At 42.5% G+C, this 17728-nt stretch overlaps 1 protein-coding gene across 1 annotated transcript in view; it reads left to right on the top strand.

Moving 5' to 3' along the window:
• Positions 1–14594, top strand: part of SMIM35 (small integral membrane protein 35) — a 111687-nt gene extending 97093 nt beyond the window's left edge. The window contains exon 5 of the mRNA XM_082340956.1: positions 903–14594. The gene's annotated coding sequence lies outside the window, so the exon portion shown is untranslated. The remainder of the gene's footprint in view (positions 1–902) is intronic.
• The last annotated feature ends 3134 nt before the right edge of the window (positions 14595–17728 follow it).

Below are 17728 nucleotides of genomic sequence, written 5' to 3'. Positions count from 1 at the left end.
CAGGTTTCGTACCTCTAATATAAAGATGATACCTCTTCTTACAGCCTATTGGGGTTGTCGAGAGGATTAATGTAAGCAAACGTTTGTTAAGTACCCTTGACTAGGTCCTGTGGGATACAAAAATTAGTCATACGCTGGCCTGATCAGAAGCATGTACTTTCAGGGGATTTAAACCTGTAATAAATAACGTCTAAGGACCAGCTTAGATGTAAGGTGTCTTGTAAATTCTAAGGTGTAATACACATGTAGGGTATTAGTACTGCTGGTATTTTTCTTATGGATTGGGTCTCCTTTCTGGTCACTGCCAGGCCAAGCAGATCTTGGCCAGGTCGTAACCCCAAGCCTGTTCTCCCTGTCCCCTCATGGCTCCAAGAGATCTTGCTGCCCCTTGGAATCCTGGAATCCGTACATGGAGGACAATTCATCTGTACCCCTGCTTCTCTTCCAGCACTTTCCCTAGGACATACTGGAAATAAGGCCTTTCCTCTTTCACAGAATTAATGACAAGTACAAGAAATGATAATTGGAGGTCAGCTGGGCATGGTGCGTAGAAAGTGTGCACATGTTCCCAGTGGATGGGTGCGTGGGAGGGGAGCATGGAAGAGGGAAGTTCTACAATCCGAGGGTGCAGTTCAAGTTCTTATAATTTATAGGAAAATGAAAGTCAGAGAGGAGGAGCTCAGTTAGCTAGACAAGTTCACACCTCACCCCCAGATTCATTCTGTGGCCATCTGACCTTTTGGGACATAAGAGCAAGTGAGTTGTCCTTCTCACCTTGTTCCAAACTCTTTTTCACAAGCCAGCAGTTGGGTGACTGATAACGGGAAGTCCTGCTGGTCCTTCTGGTGGCCGGTAGCCCCTCCTTTCTGCCTGCACTAACCTGCCCTTCTCTCCTCCCTCAGCCCCTCCTCCCAGGACACCAAAGGAACCCAAGTGGAAAATTCTCAGGACCCATGAGAGAAAAATGAGCATTTCTTCTGCAGCTTTTTAGAGTTCTTGAATATGGTGAGGTTATTTTTTATACTTCTTGGAACTTTGGTTTGGTAAACACATTTTTTTTAACACCTAAAAATTCTTTGATTAAGTAATAAATGTTCCGAAATATATACCATTTATCAACACTTTGATGTATGGTATGAAGCACCAAATAGGTGACTCATGTTTAATGTTACCAATTGTGGAAATTCTAAACCTAATTTCAGAAAGCTGAAGTGAATAAATGCTCTGAGGTTCATGAAATTTTTGTAAGTGGTCACTACTTGTGTCCACCTTTATAAATTAACAGGAGGGTTTCCATGTGAGTACTGGATACTTGCCCATCCATTGTTCTCAGGAGATGCTCCCTTTGCAACCATATAATGAGGTACTTCTTCTGGCTCCTGGACTAGGAACCTCTTTCCATTACATGTGTTCTTGAGCTCTGGACTCAATTCTTTCCCCCTCTCCATTTAACTTTCCTCCCCACACCAACTCTGGTCATTACATACTAAAACGTAATCAGTAACTCAGCTCCTCTGAGGTCCCACTTTGATAACAAAGTCCATTATTGCCACATCTTCCTCACGGCCCTTCTCCCTCTTGGGTCAACAGCTTGAATCTGCTAATATTCATTGAGTACTTGCTCTGTGTCAGCCACTGTGATTAGCACCGGGGGACAAAAATGAAAAAGAGACTGTGTTTGCCTTGGAAGATGCTTAGCTTGAAAGTGAGGGGAAAAGGAAACCTAGCGTTTATTTTTGTGCTGGCTAATGCGCTGTTATTACTTCATCTGATCCTATTTGAGGTATTCTTTTCTCATTTTACAGATGAGGAAACTGAGAGGTTATATGATTTTCCCAAGGTTACTCAGCAAATGGTCCAGTCCAGGCCTGTCTGACCCTACATCACCACTTTCTTTTTCACCCCTACTCCCACCAGCCACAGACAAAAAGAAGCAGATGGGACATTCCAGCTGTAGGTCAGTTGGGAGGTTCCCAGGCAAAGAACTAGGTTGAGGCCTGTTGGCAGGTGTTTGGATACAACCGTGTCCCCCTGTGAGAGACCCAGAACCCAAGGCAGCCAGAGTGAGGTGTATGTGTCAAATCTCCCTGTCTCTTTAATTACAAGAATTTCTCAGGAGCCTGAATGTGATTACATGTAGGACTCATTTGTTTTTAAAGGAATAGTTTTATTTTTATTTTATTTTATTTTATCTTATCATTTTATTTTATTTTATATTTTATTTTATTTTTTGGCTGTACCGTGCAGCATGTGGGATCTTAGTTCCCTGACCAGGGATTGAACCTGTGCCCCCTGCAGTGGAAGCTCATAGTCTTAACCACTGGACCGCCAGGGAAGTCCATGTAGGACTCATTTTGATGATCCTTAATTTAATCACATCTGCAAAGACCCTGTTTCCATAGGAGGGACCATTCATAGATTCCAGGGATTAGGACATGGATAGCTTCTGGAGAGCCATTTTCATCTTACCACAGTGACCAGTTTCAACATTCATTTCTGTATTCATTCAATCCTACCTTGATTCAACATATATTTATTGAGCATTTACTCAATACCGGACACTGCAGGACACTGGGAAGACATGGTGAGCGAAGCAGAGCCTTCTCAGAGCCTTACAGTTTAGAAGTGGAGATGGGCGTTGATCAAATAATCATCCAAATAATGTGCAAAATTGCAACTGTGGTAAGTGCCATGAGAGTCCATAATTGGGACCTGACCTGGTGAGAAAGGCCCAAGAGAACTTCTATGAGGAGGTGCTGCTTGAGTTGAAATCTGAGGGACGAGTTGGGGTCACCAGGTTAAGAGGGGAGGGAAGAGTGTTGCAGGCAGAGGAACAGATGGCAGGACCAGGGCATGACCAGCACCGGCAGGATGTGCAGGGCTTGGGGAGGGGCCCATGGGGAGAGGGGTGTGGGTTTCAGGCACTGTGTGTGGGGGTCAATCTGTTGTGCCTTCTCCCCATCCTTTAGCCCAATCCTAACTCGTGGCCCCTGCCTGGTATCCTAGGACCCTTCCTCCCCGTTCCTCCTTCAGGCCTCATCCTCTCACTTCCTGCCCAGTGTGCCATGTGGTTTAGCAAGGAAACCCCCTGAGCTCAGTGTTAAGGGCAGACCTCTAATCTTTGATCAACGAAAAATTCAGAAGAGCTCACTGTGTGGCAGACATTGTGTCGGGAGTTACAGAGATGAAGACAATAAAGTGACATTCTTCTGGCCCTTGAGGCAAGAGACTATAGGGTGGAGGGGAAAGCGTGAGGGCTTGAATGCTGAATAGCCTGTTGACCTGCATTGAATCTCATTTCTACTACTTACTGCTGTGTGATCTTGGGAGAATGACTTCGCCTCTCTGTACTTCAGTCTCTTTCAGGAGCACTCAAGTCAACCAACTTTTAATATGGCCCCACTGTGTGCTAGGCAGTAGGCCAAGTGCTGGCAACCCTCAGAGACCTGTCTGGCTGGGAGCAGAACACTGAGGTTGATTGTTTCCTCTCCTGGGACTCCAGCTCCAGTTCTGCTACCTGCGGTGCTTGATCCAAATGGGTTTCCGGGGTAGATGCCACCAAGTGGTTTCTGCACAGGGGCCCCATGCCAGGCATAGTGCTCCAGGAGATGGCAGTCAGATGAATGTTCTGGGAGTGTGGACCCATCTGGCCTTCTTCCTGCCTCCTCTTCCCTCCTTCTGCAGAATATTCGACACTGTCTCCAGAGAACCCTCCTTGATAAACACTAGTCATTCCAGGCTTGTGCGTCACCCCCAACTTTGCGGAGTACTCTTTTGGCCAGCAATTTTCATCTACATCTTTGTTTATTGGCCACTATTACTAGGTGCCTCAACTTGATGTTTTGGTAATGACACTGGTCCTAGTCTTTTCCATCAAACCATCTGTGTGAATAGGCCAAGACGGGGTCAGACAGCTTGCTAACTCTACTGAGTTTGGCAAATCGCTTTACATCTTTAAGCCTCCATTTCTATGGTAAAGTGAAAATATAAGTCCCTTGTCATCCTTCCAGGGCTTCTGTGAATATCAAATGATATTCTGCCCCCGCGTCCTGTTTTTACTCCATTGCGGTGCCCAAGATGAGGTTTAGGGTGGGGTGAGGAAGGGCAAAAGCTTGAGCATTGAGTGGTTGAACTCTCTAAAATTGGCTGAGCCTCACTGATACCCATGATTCCTCCTCTAAGGGCTGTTGCGGGTGCAGGTGGGTTAACTGCCCAGAAGTTGTCTTGTTAGGTTTCTTTTCCAACCATAGCGGCTTTTGAGTCTTCAATTCCCTCCCTGCTCTCTCGCCTTTGAACATCTGGGTGGGGGATTTTGTTCAGAGTGTGAAACAGTCTTCTAGATGGCTCAGGTCTTCATAGGTGTGAGGAGTTGTTTTTATCCTTTGGCGGGAAGGCATTTTCCATGTGAGCAGAGGTGTGAGGCTGTGACCCCTCATGCCCTGGGGCTGCTCTGCGCCTGAGAGTTCAGGCACCCATGGGAAGCCATGGAACTGGATTCTGGGGTAGGCTTTGGGGGAGGCTGAGGAGCCAGCCGAGTTACTACACAACCAGGCCCAGCAGGGAAGGGAGGATAGACAGCCTCAGAGATAGGCTGAGAAATGTGTGAAGGAGAGGATTCAGAGCAGGATCTACCAAGCAGCACAAAATCTGGGTGGACAAACAATCTATGGAAATTCACTCCAATTTTTAGGGTATGGTGTGCAAGACATAGCCAGGAATGCCATGGGGTTCGCAAGTAGAGTAATTCTGAGTCTCAGTTTCTTTCTCAATGAAATGAGAATAATAGTATTTATTGCATAAGGTTATTGCAAGGATTAAATGAAATTAAATACATAAAAGATGTTTAGTACAGTGCATGGTGCATAAATGTCCAACAGATGTTAGATATGGGAAGGTCTAGTTCAGGTAATGGTGGAATAGTTTGTACTGGATAACCCTCTGGCTGATAACAGTGATAAGCTCTGAGCAAAATATGGAAAATCCCAACTAGGAAAAGAGACAAATCTCCCATGTAGAAGAATTTCAAATCATTTATGTAAATACTCTACCCTCAGTGAGCATCACTGCTTACTCCTTAAGTGTGGGCTGTGCCTGGTGACTTTCTTTCAGAGGACAGTATGGAAAGAGGGGGAAAAGAGTAACTTTACAGTGGCGAAACCTGACAATCACTAACTCAGCCAGGTGATCAAGGTCAACATCAACAGTGATAAGTCATGTTGACAGTACCTACCCTTGATATGATGTGATGAGAATAGTACTTCGCCTCTGTGGTCTTCTTCTCCAGAGCCTGTAATTCCAGTATAGCCATGAGGAAAACATCAAACAAATTCCAACAGAGAGGCATTCTACAAAATATCAGACCAGTACTCCTCAAAACTGTCAAGGTCATCAAAAACAAGAAAGCTCTGAGAAACTGTCCCAGCTAAGAGGAGCTTAAGGAGACATGATGACTAAATGTAATGTGATATGGCAACCCATATAATGTGGTACCCTGGATGGGATCCTGGAACAGAAAAAGAACATCAAGAAAAAACTAAGGAAATATGAATAAAGTATGAATTTTAGTTAATGAAAATGTATCAACATTGGTTCATTAATTGTAACCAAATGTTCTCATATTAATAATAGGGGAAAATGGTGTGGGGTGAAAATTCTTTCAGCTTTTGTATAACTGAAAATATCTTTATGGTAACTTTATTTTTGAGAGATATTTTTGTGGGCATAGAATTCTAGATGGATTGTTTTTTCCTGTCAGTTCTTTAAGGATGTTGCTCCATAGTCTTCTTGTTCACATTGGTTCTGATGTGACATATCCTTATCTTAGTCTTTCCTTTGTATGTAACATGTCCTTCTTTGACTGCATTTAAGATTTTCTCTTTAACATTGGTACTGAGCAATTTGATTATAATGTGCCTTGGTGTAGTTTTCTACATGTTTCTTGTGCTCAGATTTTTTGTTTGTTTGTTTGGTTGGTTGATTTCTTAGACCTGTGGGTTTATAATTTTCATTAAATTTGGAAAATTTTACTATCATTTCTTCAAATATTTTTCTGTTTCCTCTTTCTCTCATCTCCTTCAGGAATCTTTCAGGGAGTCCAATCTTAGGCCATTTGAAGCTGGCCTACAGCTCACTGATATTCTTTTCTTTTGTGGCTATTTTTTCCTCTGTGTTTCATTTTGGATAGTTTCTATTGCTGTGCCTTCACGTTCACTGATCTTTTATTCCACAGTGTCTAATCTGCTGTTAATCCCATTCAGTGTATTTTTCATTTATGATATTGTAGTTTTCATCTCTAGAAGTTAGAATTGAGATTTTTAAAAATATAAGTATCTTGGTCTCTACTTAACTTTTTGAACCTATGAAATACAGCTATAATAATTGTCTTAATGCCTTTCTCTACCAATTCTGGCATCTGTGTCAGTTCTGGGTTGTTTCAATTTATTGATTGTTTCATCATTATGGGTCTTGTTTTCCTGTTTCTTTGCATGCCTTATAATCTTTGGTTGTATGCCAGCCATTGTGAATTTTATATTGTTGGGTGCTGGATATTTTTGTATTCCTATAATTATTATTGAGTTGTGCTCTGGGATGCAATTAAGTTTACTTAGCAAAAGTTTTATCCTTTTGTGTATTGCTTTTGTGATTTCTTAGGTGAGTCTGGCAATTATTCTCCTCTGTTGAAGCAAGACTATCCTGAGAACTGTACCCATTGCCCTGTGGATTATTAGTTTCTCCAGTCTGGATAGTGGGGACAGGTACTGTTTCCAGTTCTCTGTGAGCATCAGGTACAGTTCACTCTTATTCTTTCAGGTAGTTCATGGCCTCTGGTAGTTTCTTCATTTGGACACACTAATCAGTACTCTGCTGAATACTTGAAGGGAACCTCCTTCAGATCTTTGATGTTCTCTCTGTGTGTAGCTGTCTCCTCTCTGGTATTCCATCCTATGAACCCCAGCTGCATAGGCTCTACCCGAGTTCCCCCTCCCTGTGCTATGGCCTGGAAACTCTCTCAAGGCAACATGTTGGGGCAATCATAGGGCTTTCAGGGTTCTTGTCTTTTGTTGCCTGAATTTTAAGATCCTGAAAACCAATATTACATAGGTTTTTTCCATGGGGGGGGCAGTGGTTGTTTCAGGTGGGAAGGTAAAATGGTCCCTGTTACTCTATCTTGTCCAGAAGCGAAAGTTCTCACTTTCATTTTTGAAGGACATTTTTGCTGATTATAGAATTCTAGGTGGCAGTTATTTTCTGTCAGCACCTTAAAAATATCATTCCCTTGTCTTCTGGTTTCTCTAGTTTCTGTTAAAAAGTGTATTAGTTTTGTAGGGCTGCCATAACAAAATAACTTTTAAACAACAGAAATTTATTTCTCACAGTTCTGGGGGCAAGAAGTCCAAGATCAAGATGTCAGCAGGGTTCCACAAAATGGGGGAAAATATCTGCAAATGATGTGACCAACAAGGGATTAATCTCCAAAATATACAAACAGCTCATGCAGCTCTATGTCAAAAAAACAAACAACCCAATCAAAAAATGGGCAGAAGACCTAAATAGGCATTTCTCCAAAGAAGACATAGAGATGGCCAAGAAACATATGAAAAGATGCTCAACATCACTAATTATCAGAGAAATGCAAATCAAAACTCCAGTGAAGTATCACCTCACACCAGTCAGAATGGCCATCATCAAAAAGTCTACAAAAAATAAATGCTGGAGAGGTTGTGGAGAAAAGCGAACCCTCCTACACTGTTGGTGGGTATGTAAATTGGTACATCCCCTATGGAGAACAGCATGGAGGCTCCTTAAAAAACTTAAAATAGAACTACTGTATGATCCAGCAATCCCACTCCTGGCATACATCCAGAGAAAACCATAATCCAAAAGGATACATGCACCCCAATGTTTATTGCAGCGCTATTTACAATAGCCAAGACATGGAAGCAACCTAAATATCCATTGACAGAGGAATGGGTAAGGAAGATGTGGTACATATATACAATGGAATATTACTTAGCCATAAAAAATAATGAAATAATGCCATTTGCAGCAACATGGATGGACCAAGAGATTATCATACTAAGTGAAGTAAGTTAGAGAAAGACAAATATATGATATCACTCATATGTGGACTCTAATTATTTTAAAAAGGTACAAATGAACTTATTTACAAAACAAACTAACAGATATTGAAAACAAACTTATGGTTACCAAAGGGGAAACATGGGGGGTGGATAAATCAGGAGCTTGGTATGAACACACACTGCTATATATAAGATAGATAACCACCAAGGACCTACTGTATAGCACAGGGAACGCTATTCAATATTCTGTGATAACCTGTATGAGTAAAGAATCTACAAAAGAATGAATGTATGTATATGTATAAGTGAATCATTTTGCTGTACACCTGAAACTAACACAACATTGTAAATCAACTCTACTCCAATAAAATTAAAACATTAAAAAAAAAATGTCAGCAGGGTTGGTTTCTTCTGAGGCCTCTTTCTTTGGATTGCTGATGACTGTCTTCTCCCTGTACCTTCACATGGTCTTTCCTCTGTAAATGTTTGTGTTCAAATCTCCTCTTCTTATAAGGACACCAGTCATTTTGGATTAGGGCCCACCCCAATGATCTCATTTTAACTTAATTACCTCTTTAAAGACCATCGCATTCTGAGGTACTGGGGGTTAGCACTTTAACATATAAATTTGTGGGGAGGGGTACATTTCCACTTATAACAAAAGGTCAGCCATTAGTCTTTTTTTTTAATTAAATTTTATTTATTTATTTTTTATACAGCAGGTTCTTATTAGTTATCTCTTTTATACACATCAGTGTATACATGTCAATCCCAATCTCCCAATTCATCCCACTGCCACCTGCCACCCCCATCCCCCGCCGCTTTCCCCCCTTGGTGTCCATATGATTGTTCTCTACATCTGTGTCTCTATTTCTGCCTTGCAAACCAGTTCATCTGTACCATTTTTCTAGGTTCCACATATATGCGTTAATAAACGATATTTATTTTTCTCTTTCTGACTTACTTCACTTCGTATGACAGTCTCTAGATTCATCCATGTCTCTACAAATGACCCAGTTTCGTTCCTTTTTAACAGCCATTAGTCTTATTCTTCTCCCTTTTAAGATTATGTGTCTTTTTTTTTTTCTTCTGGATTCTTTTCAAGATTTTCTATTTGTGTTTGTCATCAGCAGTTTTATTATGATGTACCTAGGCATCGTTTTCTTGGAATATATCCTGCTTGGGGTTTGTTGAGCTTCTTAAGAATTCTGCTGGTTCACTCAGCCACTCATCTTTTATTCAGAATTCTTGTGTCCAGTGTCAGCTTCATCTGCCTGCCCCATTCCCTAGATTTTGTATTCCCTGGTTCCTTATAGCTGGCTCCTTGACTCTCCCATTTTGAAAGTTCATCCCTTTCCAAGTACCCTAAGGACAGGTAGTGCTAACAAACCATAACATTTTGAAGCATTCATATTCCCAAACAATGGGATTTTGAAATTATCTCATATTTTAAATTAGAAATGTTTTTCTTCCACAAAGCAGTTCATATTTATTAAAGAAAATTTGGAAGTACAGAAAAGTTTACCAAGAAGGAAAGATAAATCACCCATAGTCCCATGACATATTTTTCACTTTGTTTTTTTTAAATGTTTTTATTTTCTCTTTCAGTTTTATTGGGATATAACTGACATACAGCATTGCATATATTTAAGGTGTATAGCACAATGACTCGCATGTATTGCAATGTGGTTAGCACAATAAGTTTAGTTAACATCCAACATCTCACATAGATACAAAAAAGAAAAAAAATTTTTTTCCTTGTGATGAGAACTTTTAGGGTCTACTCTCTTAGCAGCTCTCAGATATACCATACAGCAGTGTTAACAGCAGTCATCATGTTGTGCATTTCATCCCTAGTACTCATTTATCTTGTAACTGGAAGTTTGTACCTTTTCACTACCTTCATTCAATTCCTCCACCCCCACCCTCTTGCCTCTGGTAACCACAAATATGATCTCTTTTTCTTGAACTTGGTTGTTTTGGTTTTTTAGATTTCACATTTAAGTGAGATCATACAGCGTTTGTCTTCCTCTGTCTGACTTTTTCACTTAGCATGATGCCCTCTAGGCCCACTCATGTTGTTACAAATGGCAGGACTTTCTTTTTATTTTTTTTTTATGGCTGAATAGTATTCATTGCATATATATATACACCACAATTTCTTTCTTCATTCATTGTTGATGGACATTTAGGTTATTTTCATTTTTAGATATTGTAAATAATGCTGCAGTGAACATGGGGGTGCAGATATCTCTTCAACATAGTGATTTTGTTTTCTTCAGCTATATACCCAGAAGGGGAATTGCTGGATCAGATGGTATGAGGGACCTCCATAGTGTTTTCCATAGTGGCTGTACCAGTTTACAATCACACCAACAATGCACAAGGGTTCCCTTTACTCCACATCCTTGCCAGTATTTGTCTCTTATGTTTTTCTTTTTAACAGGAAATTTATGGATAGAAATCTCATATTTTTTCATTAGATTACACATCATTTATTACTTGTTTTTTTAATTTATTTTTTAATTAATTTGTTTATTTATTTTATTATTTTTTTTGGCTGTGTTGGGTCTTCATTGAGATGCGCGGGCTTTCTCTAGTTGCGTTGAGCGGGGACTGCTCTTCATTGCTGTGCATGGGCTTCTCATTGCAGTGGCTTCTCTTGTTGTGGAGCATGGGCTCTAGGTGTGCGGGCTTCAGTAGTTGCAGCATGCAGGCTCAGTAGTTGTGGCTCACGGGCTCTAGAGCACAGGCTCAGTATTTGTGATGCATGGGCTCAGTTGCTCCGCAGCATGTGGGATCTTCCCGGACTAGGGATCGAACTGGTGTTCCCTGCATTGACAGGCAGATTCTTAACCACTGCACCACCAGGGAAGTCCCTCTTATGTTTTTTTATTATAGCCATTCTGATAGGTGTGAGGTGATACCTCATTGTGGTTTCGATTTGCATTTCCCTAATGGTTAGTGATGTTGAGCCCCTTTTCATGTACCTTTGGCCATTTGAATATCTTCTTTGGGAGAATGTCTATTCAGGCCCTTTGCCCATTTTTAAATTGGATTATTTGTTTTCCTGCTAATGAGTTGTATGTTATTTATGTAATTTGGATATTAACCCCTTATCAGATGTGTGATTTGAAATATTTTCTCCCATTTGGTAAGTTGCATTTTCATTTTGTTGATTGTTTCTTTGGCTGTGTAGAAGCTTTTTAGTTTGATGTAGCCCTATTTGTCTATTTTTTATTTTGTTGCCTTTGCTTTTGGTGTCATATCAAAAAAAACGTTGTCAAGACCCATTTCAAATAGATTTTTTCCCTCTGTTTTCTTCTAGGAGTTTTATGATTTCAGGTCTTACATAACAGACCCAAGGCCTGCATAGCTTGTTTTGGGGACATAAATTAGGTAAGACTGTGCACTGACTTCCCAGGCAGATGGGTGCACTGGTTTTGCTCTGTAGACAGGAAAAGCTATGGGATATGCTCTCTGTTCAAATGCCACTGGAAGGAGGGTTGTAGGATGGGCTACACTGCATCCTGTGTGCTCTGGTTAGGCCACCTGGTTGGATGGGCTGAAGGCTATATTCAGCAGTGGGTGGGGTTATAAGTTAGTTTCCCTGTTGGGGTAGGTCCCGCAAGGCTATTGTTTAGGGGTCAAAGCTCTCTGGCCTGATGGGCCACCATCATAGCTATACAGATGGGTAGGACCACTGACCAGGTTCTTTGCTCAAGTGTTGCTGTAACCAGAGTTGCAAGATAGCTCTGCAACTAGAGATGATAGGTTTCTTGTTCGGGTCAGGCCAAGGGCTGTATTCAGCTTTGGGCAGAGCTATAAATTAGTTTCTCTGCCAGCTGGGGCTGCAGAACAGGCCCCAGGGCTGTCAGGGCTCTTTGTTGGGTGATCAAATCAGACAGACCTGCATGCTAAGCTCCCTGGACAGACATGGTCACCGAGTTGGCTCTGCAGGTTCAGAGCCACTGGCTGGGTTCTCCAGTCAAGTGCCACTGTAATCGGGGCTGCAGGGTGGGCTACTGAGATTCCCAGGAGCTCTGGTTAGGTTTCCTGGCTAGCAGGGTTGGAGGCTGTATTCAGCAGTAGGTAGGGCTATGAGTTACCTCCCTTGCCTGGGTGGAGGGGCAGACCAGGCTCCAGGGCTGACAAAGCTTTTTGTTTGAGGTCCCAAATCAGGCAGACTTGCACCCTGCCGAGTTCCCTGGTCAGACTGCACCACTGTCTTGGGTCTACAGATGAGTAAAGCTCCTAGTTGAGACTACCACTTAGGTGCTGCTAGTAGGAACTTGGTCTGCCAAAATCCAAATCCTGGTTCCTACAAGCCCTCCTCCCTTCTCCATCACAATCTGATTCCCAGTGGTCAAGCTCCACAGATTCCCCTGCGATCCCCCTGAGGCAAGACAAGAGTGGGACTCCCAAGAAGTGAGCCACAACAATGGGGAAGCTGGATGTCCAGCCTGGGCTCTCTTTTGCCTCTGGAGGAACCATAGGCTCAGGGGAGACCTCTCCACGTGGTGCTGCGCCAGCCTGGGGGAGGGGCAATGTGGTCAGCGTGTGGTTGCTCCTCTTACCCTCCTGATGTGATCTGTCTTGGTCTCTGTGGTACAGGGTGTGCTTCAGCCTCACCTCCGTGTTCTAGGATTTTCACAGTGGTGTCTTGTCCATGAATAGTTGTTCGTCGTTCTTATTGTGTGAGGGGGTGGAATCGGGAATGTCCTATGTCGTCATTTTGGTGACATCACTCCATCCCTGTCTCTGTTTAATGCAAAGGTTAAACATGTAAAAATATATATGGCTTTAATCATATTGCAGATATAATTTTGTATTTGGTTTTCATATTTCTTATTATATCATGGGTATATATGTATATATGATATACATATGATATGTATATATATGATTATATGTCTATGTATATGATGTACATGATACATATGTATGTCATATGTGTTATGATATATATTATATCATATATACTTTTTCATATTATCAAATTATTGCTAACATTTACTGAGCAGTTACTAAGTGTTGAGCATTGTGTTAATTTTTTTTCATTAATTATCTCACTTAATCTCACAACAATATTATGATGTAAAAACTATCATTATCCTCACGTTACAGATAGGTAGTTGAAGCTTAGAAAGGGAATTGGTGGAGCTGGTATGTCCAACCCAAATCCATTTGAGGTCAGAATACAGGCTTTTAACCACTACTCTATTCCACAATAATTTTAAAAATTGTGATATAATTACATACGGTAACATCCACAGATCTTAAGTGTATAATTTGGTGAGTCTTGACAAATGTATATACATGTAACCACAATCATTTTTAATGACTGCATGATTCTCCTCTGAATCTAATTTGAATTTTTAGCCTAGTAAGTAGGAGAGTAGCCAGTGGTACAATGCCCTGTCTTCCCTTCCAGGCTGCCCTGGACACCCTTCCCCAAACTTTTCACAGTCTGGCAGCTAGAAGGTTAACACCTGGCATAGTAGGGGCCTTCAGAATCCTTATTTGTACTGGTTGTTTAATGTTTTGACTATTATTTCCTACCTAGCCAATTCCTCTCTTGTTTGACGCTAGACTAAAAAATTTTACTTAAAACACTGCAGTGAACAACCTGTACACATCACAGTCTTTGTGTGACTCTATTATTATTTCCTTAGAGAAGATTTCTGGAAGTGAAATTACTAGATTAAAGGGCATGGACTTTTTTTTAAAACAGCTTTTGACCTATCGTTTTTGTGTGTAAAGGTTTTCTCTTTTTAAGATCATTTCCTCAGAGGAAATGTCAAGAACTGGGACTATTAGGGCATAAATATACGAAAGGTCTTTGATGTGCACTGAGGCAAGAGTTTTGCATGCTGACCAGGCCTCACTCCCTCGCTCACTTAGCGGATTTGAGTTTTGCTGAAAGTTAGCTTTCCTTGGAACGGTCAGCTGAATGTTATAAGCATGTCCTTTCCATGGCCAATCCCAGTGTGAGTATGACTGGATCTCAGTGGGCCACTCCCCAACTTCTGAATGGGTAGCAAATTATCATCTGGGGAAGGGAAGGTACTCAAATTTCTGGGAAGCCACCCTGCCTCTCTGGCTTTTCTTCTGTCTTATAGTGGAGACCTTGCCTGCCTTCTCCAGCACCTGGAGGACACCTTATAAAAGGGCAGCTCCTCTGCTGCATCTTTGTGCCTCCAAAGCTAGCATGGAGCCTGGCATATACTGGTATCCAATAAATAGTTGCCAAATAACTAAAATGAGCCTCTACTATGCAGGAGGTTCTGCTCTGTTGGTTCACATACAGTATCTAATTTAATAGCCGAAGCCATCCCGAGAGGTTGGCTTCATTATCCCTATCTACAGATGAGTAAATTGCTCAAAGAGGAAAGACACTTGCCTGAAGTCACACAGCTAAGGTGCAAAGTTAAGATTTGACTCCAGACATGATATTTCTTTCCATTATCATTGGAATGTGATATGTGAGTCACACCGTTTTTAAAAACGGTGAGGGGTGCTGTCCGTGCTCGGGTCGAAGGCTGACACTGAACTTCCGAGGAGAGGACTGTGGGTTAGAGACTCAGGGAGGGCTCCCTCCCCCTTTCTCCCTCGCTCCCTCGCTCTCACCATCACTGTCTCTAGCTTGGTCTCTGTGTCTGTAGATACCAGTGAGCTGCAAAGAGAGTTACCCGCCTTACATGAATAGGACTTCTCAAAGAGTAGGCTGCAGACCACAGGCGTCAGAATCCCCCGTGGCATGCAGATTCCTGGCTATCCCCACAGCTATTAAATCAGACTTTCAGGGTCGAACCCAGTCAAATCTGCATTGTAACCATTTGAGTAGGTGATTCTCATAAGCACACCCTCAAGTTTGAGAACCATTGCCTTAGGAGGAAGTGTCCGCAGTTGGAGCTGCAGGTCTGGCAGTAGGGGTTGTAATCAGGGACAGACATTCTCTGTTCAAATTTGGGTCGCCAAGGTGCCCTGGGACTGTCCAGCATGACTGAGAGAAGACCCTGGGCTTGTCCCAGGTGGGTGTCACATCTCTGACACACAGAGCTGCCCTGTGCTGTGATATGACCAAATCAACAGTCCCATCTCAGCTGACATTTGGTGGAAGCAAGATGTCATGTCAATGACTGATCAGACTGTCACTGGACAACGGACCAGAGAAGTGTTGCCTCGAAACATAAGTATATTTTTTCGCTTTTTCTTCATGTTCTTAGGAATGTTCTTTGACCTTCGCTTGGCTTCTGGGGCCAGAGACTTCAAAGGCAGACAAGGCGGGTGGAGTGGAGAGTAAGGGAAGGATGGGAGAGGCACTTTATAACATCAAGAGAGGAACTAGGTGGGGCCCCATGTTTTATTGAGAAACCACAGCAGAAAAATATCATCTGTGGTTGTTTTGGGTAGAAAAGACTCTGGGGTTAATTGATTAATTTTTTCCAAACTTTCTGTATTTTTGGATTTTCTTTAACAAACATGGAACAATAATACCTGCTATTATGATATCAGATGGCAGACACTCTTCTAAGCACTTACATGAATGAACTCATTTCATCCTCACAACTACCTCATGGTGGAGGTCCTATTTTTAGCCCCCTTGTACAGATGAGTAAATTGAGGTACAGAGACATTAAGTAATTGTCCCAAGGCTGCACAGCTAGTAAGTGGCATGGGTGGGATCTAACCCAGGCAGTTTGACTTCAGAAGCTATGTGCTTAGCCTCTATCCTCTACTGTATATTATATTTACAACATAAGAAGATGAGCATTCAAAAAAGATTTTGACACAAAATTATTCAGAGCCCCACCCACACCCGTGTGCTGTCTATTTCAAGTGGTGAAGTAATAACACCAACATTTACCCTGCACTTACTTGGGACCAACTGATTTCTTTCCATCAACTCATTCAATTTTTATTACTTCCTAAGACTACGCTGTCCAGTACGGCAGCTACTCCCTACATGTGGCCATTGGGTATCTGAAACCTGGTTAGTCTGAATTGAGATGTGCTGTGTATATTAAATACATGCTGGATTTCAAAGACTTAATATTAAAAAAAAAAGACTATAAAACAACCCCTTAAATTTTTTCATTGATTACACGTTGAAATGATAATCTTGTGGATGTCTTGGGTTAAATAAAATACATTAAGATCAATTTTGTCTGTTTCTTTTTACTCTTTATAATATAGGTGCTAAATATTTAAAAATCGCATCTCTGTGGTTTGCATTTGCGGCTCATGTCATATTTCTGTTGGAGAGTGCTGGTCTAGAAGGCAGGCGTATGTTGCCATCTCCTCACTTTTCCGATGAATAAGCTGAGAGGGTAAGTAACCTGCCGGGGTGACCCAGAAGGCAGGATTGACATCCAGGTTCTGGGCTCCACCTCGCCGCACTGCTTTCTTCTCTGCCCTCACAGAATCTCTAATCCACACTGAAAGGACAATCACGTGTACGTGAAATGAGTAGTGAACAAGGAGTTCCGCGCCGATACCCCGAGTCACAAACACGTGCTGGGCACAGGTCAGGCGGGAGGCGTGGTGGGAGACGCCACCGCCCTTGTTGCTAGGCCCCGTGCAAGGTGACAGCTACCATGATTGCTGACGTTTCCCGAGTGCTCACCATTGCCAGGCGCTGTGCAAGGCACTTCATCCGCATCCCCTCATTTAGTCCTCAAGCCACCATTGCCGTTTGTGGCCCTGATTAACAGAAGAGAGGACTGAGCCTTGGCGAGGTGAAAGCCATTGTCCAGGGTCACACAGCCAGCGTGGGCTGCAGCTGGGACTCAGTCTCGACTTTGTCCACATCGAGAGTTTGTGCTGTTGAACCTGCCTTGCCAACCGCAGACTAGGGGTCGGGAGGCAATGTACATACTCAGGGAACTCTTACAGTGTAGGAAGTGACAGGGGGGCCAGCACAGAGCCGCAGCACAAGGGACAGGGCTCCCCCCGTGAACTAGCATTAGTGAACAAGGGAAACAAGAGAGACTCTTGAGAGCTAACCTAGAAAATCAACACATCCCAGGTCAAATCAGGAGACTTGTTGGCTTCCGGCCAAGAAAGACTCACCACAACCTGGACAACGTGCCCTTGGGAAGAAGATGTGTGGGTGAGGAGGGGGGTCGGCGGGGGAACCCAGGTCTCCCTGGAACTGAGAACTTGAAGGTCATCTGTATTCAGGACTAGAATCTTTCTGGAAGAGTATAGCTTGGACAGTCCTGGGGTGAGAAAAGCACTTTCAAAGGAGACTATTAATCCTCTGTGGAGATTCCCTCCAAACTGAATGAGCAGTTGGTATTCTGAGGGTCTGTTTCTGGGAAGAAGTTATTTCTATGCTAATGAGAACATTCTAGACTGTGTGACCCTTAGGTTTCTTTGTGGTAAATTAATGAGCGTAGCTTTGGAGAATTCACTGGTCTCACTCACATGGGTGGTATTTGGCCTCGTTCCTGGGCTCTTTCCCTTTGGCTTTGTCCCTGTGGATCTCAGACTATCGCCAGATCTTGATCTTTCTAGAAAGACTTCTTCTGGTATCTGTTCTCAGGTGCCAGTGCAGCAGCCCTGGACAAGTGGTACCCAGGGCTCTTCCTCCCCTGACTGCTGGAGAAGGAGCTCAGATACCCCAGGGCTTTGAATGGACT

This window comes from Balaenoptera borealis, assembly GCF_965194805.1.
Source record: "Balaenoptera borealis genome assembly, chromosome: 11".
Lineage (NCBI taxonomy): Eukaryota > Metazoa > Chordata > Mammalia > Artiodactyla > Balaenopteridae > Balaenoptera > Balaenoptera borealis.
This window is presented reverse-complemented; position numbering and strand designations above follow the sequence as displayed.